We start from the raw sequence: 5,473 nt of genomic DNA, 5'->3' as shown, positions 1-5,473 counted from the left end.
TTCTCTCTCTCTCTCTCTCTCTCTCTCTCTCTCTCTCTCTCTCTCTCCTCTCTCACTTTCTCTAAAAAAAAAATAAAATAAATAGAGAGAAAGGTAGATAAATTTTTATTGTAAGGTCTTCTCTGAACACCCTATTGAACTTCCTATCTCCCACTCCCATCACACCATGAATAATGCCATTCCAAATTGTGTTCTCTCTTTCAGCTTTAATTTTCTCCATGTAATTTATCACCATCCAACCCCTTATACAGTTTACTGTTTTGGGGGTGCATTTATTGTTTGTTTCTGCCCTGAAGCTAGGATGCAAGTTACAGGAGAGAAAGGACTTGACTGGTTTTTTTTAAGTATTTTTTTTAATATTTATTTTTTAGTTATCGGCCGACACAACATCTTTGTTTGTATGTGGTGCTGAGGATGGAACCCGGGCCTCTCGCATGCCAGGCGAGCATGCTACCGCTTGACCACATCCCCAGCCCTTAACTGTTTTTTCACTGCTTTATCCCCAGGGCCTAGACTGAGTGCCTGATTCATGATTGGCCGACGATAAACATTTTTGAATGAATGAACAGAATGTAAATATTTGCAAACATAGCTTAATGTGATTACAGTCTTGTTTTTTTACTTTATTTATTATGGGGGATCAAACCCAGGGCCTTGAGCACATTAGGCAAGTGCTCTACCACTGAGCAACACTCCCAGCCTCCAGTCATTCACATACACACACACACACACATACACACACTTTTTTGGGGGTACCAGGGATTAAACTCATGGGTACTCAACCACTGAACCACATCTCCAGCCCCATTTTGTATTTTATTTAGAGACAGAGTTTCACTGAGTTGCTTAGTGCCTTGATAAGTTGCTGAGGCTAGCTTTTAACTCTCAATCCTCCTGCCTCAGACTCCCTAGCCACTGAGATTACAGGCATGTGCGACTGTGCCCTGTCCAGTTTTACGTATATTTTTTATATATAAATTTCATATATACATATATATATAATTCTTATATATAATTTCTTTATATAAATGTTTTAATTGTCGATGAACCTCTATTATTTATTTATTTATTTATATTAGGTGCTGAGAAATGAATCCAGTGCCTCACACATGCAAGAAAAGTACTTTACCACTGAGCTACAACCCCAGGCCTATATATATATATTTTTTTTTTTTTTTGAGAGAGGCGGGAGAGAGAGAGAGAGAGAGAGAGAGAGAGAGAGAGAGAGAGAGAGAGAGAGAGAGAGAATTTTTAATATTTATTTATTTATTTATTTTTAGTTCTCGGCGGACACAACATCTTTGTATGTGGTGCTGAGGATCGAACCCGGGCCGCACGCATGCCAGGCGAGCGTGCTACCGCTTGAGCCACATCCCCAGCCCCGAGGCCTATATTTTTTTAAACGAGAAAAACAAAAACAACAACAACAACAGAAAAAACCAGAATCATACCTGATAAATAACTCTGCAACTTACTTTTGTTGTTTAATGTGCCATTGATCTTTCTCCAATTTAATGAATACAGAACTAACATTCTCTTTAGTTACAATAATTCCCCTGGATAGATAATAAAAAAAATTTTTTGCCATTGTATTTTTTTTTCAAGTAGTGAGGTTTGAACCTATGGGCACCATATCACTGAGTTACATCTATAGCCTTTTTAGCTTTATTTATTTATTTATATTTAGGTAGACACAATATCTTTATCTTATTTTTATGCTGAGAATCGAACCCAGTTGCCTCACACATGCTAGGCAAGTGTGCTACCACTTGAGCCACATCCCTAGCCCTTTAGTTTTTAATTTAAGGCATGTTCTAAAGTGCTTAGAGTCTCACTTAATGGATGAGTCTGGCCTTGAACTTGCTACTCTCCTGCCTCAGTCTCCCAAGCCACCAAGATTACAAGTGTGAACTACTGTGCCAACTTCTCCTTTTTTTTTTAATTTTAATTTTATAAGTTTTTAGTTGTTAATAGACCTTTATTTTATTTATTTATATATGGTGCTGAGAATCAAACTCAGTGCCTCACACATGCCAGGCAAGTGCACTACCACTGAGCCACAGCCACAGCCCTCCTTTTTGTTTTTAAGTCAGGGTCTCACTTCTGGGGAATGATATTGGTTAAATTATAATGTCATATTGCGTGCATATACAAATATCTAATGACTAAGCCCATCAATATGTACAACTACAAATGCACCAATTAAAAAATATGGAAAAAGAAAAAAAAGACAGAGTCCTGCTAAAATGCCAAGGGTGACCTTGAACTTTCCATCCTCTTGGTTCAGTTTCTCCAGTTGCTAGAATTACGGTGTGTCCCACCATGCCCTGTTCAACACACATTCTTTTTTTTTTTTTTTTTTTTTTTTTTTGTGATACTGGGGATTGAACCCAGGGCATTTAACCACTGAACCACATCCCCAGATACTTTTTAATATTTTATTTGGAGACAGGGTCTCAATAAGTTGCTTAGGGCCTCTCTAAATTGCTGAGGCTGTCTTTGAACTCGGGATTCTCCTGCCTCAGTCTCCTGAGTTGCTAGGATTAGAATTGTGGGCCACCACACCTGGCCACATTCTTTTTTTTTTTTTTTTTTTTTTTTAATATTTTTTAGTTGTTAATGGACCTTTATTTTACTTATTTATATGTGGTGCTGAGAATCGAACCCAGAGCCTTCGTACATGCTAGGCAAGTGCTCTACCACTGTGCTACAACCCTAGTCCCCTGGCCACATTCTTATATATGTATCATTATGAATTGTGTTTTTATTTCTCTAGGAGAGAATGTACCCATGTTTAATTTTATAGGATTTTGTCAGAACGCTTTCCAAAAAGAGTGTTAACAGTTCCAACTCTCATATTATCTGGCCCCCCATGGAAGCTTTCAAAGTGTTTTATAATCTGGCCATGAATTATCTTTCTAGTCTCCATTCTCTTCCCTATTTCTCTTTATCTCTCTCTGTCTCTCTCTCTCTCTCTCTCTCTCTCTTTGCTGGTAATGGGGACTGAACCCAGGGGCACTTTACCACTTAGCCACAATCTCAGCCCTTTTGGTTTTTATTTTGAGACAGGGTCTAAATTGCTTAGGGCCTCACTAAATTGATGAAGCTGGTCTTGAACTTGCAGTCTTCCTGCCTTCAGCCTCCTGACCTGCCGGGATTACAGGCTTGCGCCATCCCACCTGGCTCCCATATATTTTTTAATTAATTAATTAATTAATTAATTAATTAATTTTTTTGAGAATTTTAACATTTATTTATTTTCTTAGTTCTCGGCGGACACAACATCTTTGTTGGTATGTGGTGCTGCTGAGGATCGAACCCGGGCCGCATGCATGCCAGGCGAGCGCGCTACCGCTTGAGCCACATCCCCAGCCCCCCATATATTTTTTTAATTGGTGCATTTTATTGTTTAGATATTAGGTGTCCCCCCAAAACTCACATGTAAGACAATGCAAGAAAGTTTAGAAGTGAAATGATTGGATTATGAGAGCCTTAATGTAATCAGTACATTAATACACTGATATAAATTAATTGGGTGGTAAGTGTAGGCAGGTAGGGTGTGGCTGAAGGAGGCAGTTCATTGGGGGTGTGCCTTTGGGGGCATATATTTTGTCCATGATGAGGGGAATTTCTCTGTTTCTTGGTGACACATCCCCAGCTGTTTTCCTTTGCCACACCTTTCTGCTATGACTTTCTTCTCAACTCAGGCCGCCAAGAATGAAGTCAGACATCTATGGACTAAGACCTGTGAAATTGTGAGCCTCCAAATAAACTTTCCCTCCTCCAATTGTTATTGTCAGGTGTTTTGGTCATAGTAGCAGAAAAAAACTGACTAAAACAATATTTAATCTGCGCAAGGTGGTACATGCCTGTATCCCAGTGACTGGAGTGATTGAGGCAGGAGGATCACAAGTTCAAGACCAGCCTCAGCAACTTACAGAGGCCCTAAACAACTTAGCAAAATCCTGTCTCAAAATAAAAAGGCTAGGGGTGGGGGGTGCTCGGGTTGTGGATCAGAGGAACAGCACTCGCCTAGCATGAGTGAGGCACTGGGTTCCATCCTCAGCACCACATAAAAATAAAATAAACGATATTGTGTCCACATATAACTAAAAAAATTAAAATATTTAAAAAAGGGGGCGGGCTGGGGATGTGGCTCAGTAGTAAAGTGCCCCTGGGTTCAATCCCCATAAAGTAAAAAAGAGTCCGAGGGGGGCGTGTCTTGCTCTGTTGCCAAGAATGTCCCTGAATTTCTGGGCTCAAGCCATCTTCCTCCCTCTGTGTCCTGAATAGCTGGGACTAGAAGAATACACTGACACTATGGAACCCCCAACCTTACTTTTTTTTTTTTTTTTTTTGGTACTGGGAATTGAACTCAGAGGGCATTCTACCTTGAGCTACATCCCCAGTCTTTACTATTTTGCTTTTAAAACTTTTTAAATTTTGAGATAAGATCTCGCTTAACTGTCCAGGCTGGCCTTGAATTGATCCTTCTCCCTCTATCTCCTAAAACATTGGGATTACAGCTGCGTGCCACTGTGCCCGGCTCCCCCACTGATTTTTTTTTTTTTTTTTTTTTTAATACTAGTGAGGTACGGGGAAAGTCAAACTTCATTAAAAGCCTTCCTTATTGTGCAATCCTAGCATTCGGTAAACTTCTCTTTTCTCATTTTGCAACGTCTTGTCCCTTCTGGAAAACCGCAGCCCCTATACTCTATACCCTCAGAGTATACCTACTCTGATCCCTTCACCCCTGGGCCTCTCCTTTTCTCCCTTCTCGTCTCCAAAACTCTAACATCCTGTTTCACTTGAATCAAAGAAAATCCGCTTTCAGAAATTCACTGGCTTCTTGCCTATTCCTGGACCTAGCAAGGTCCGGGACTCCACCTTGGGGAGGTTGTTACTGTGGCAATCAATTCCTAGAGGCCTTGATTTATACGGTTAACGTGTTGGAACATCTTTTGGCTCTAACTGCAAGATCGTGCAGATTTTCAGTGAGGATATTTAAGGAATCTGAGCTGACGTGAGGGGAGAGCTAGCTGTTTAGGCCAAAGCACCGTAAACATCAGGGAGAACCTATGGGGGGCGCTGGGAATAGGGATTAGGGTAGGGAAAGATCGGTGTTAAAGGCTAAGAGAACATTGCGCCCCCTAAAGGGAGTGCGGATTAAAAGTCAGGAGGACAATATCACGTGCTCTCCGCTCTACCAATTGAAAATTAACAATCGCTTCCTCTATTCCCCATGGAAACAACCCCGCCCACTGACCTTCCCACCCCGTTCTGTTGTGAGGTTTTGGTGTTTTATTGAGTGTTCAAGCTGACAATCAAATACCTACGCCTTCTGTTTGGATACCCTGCTTCCGCTTTGCAAGAGGGTACAGTTATTGGTCAATGCAGCAGGGGCTGGATTTTCCTTATCCAATGATCTCCCTACTGGGCGGGGTTTCTTGAGGACTCAGGACCAATCAACGGC

Source organism: Urocitellus parryii, chromosome 5 (assembly GCF_045843805.1).
Source record: "Urocitellus parryii isolate mUroPar1 chromosome 5, mUroPar1.hap1, whole genome shotgun sequence".
Lineage (NCBI taxonomy): Eukaryota > Metazoa > Chordata > Mammalia > Rodentia > Sciuridae > Urocitellus > Urocitellus parryii.
Note: the sequence above shows the minus strand (reverse complement) of the source record.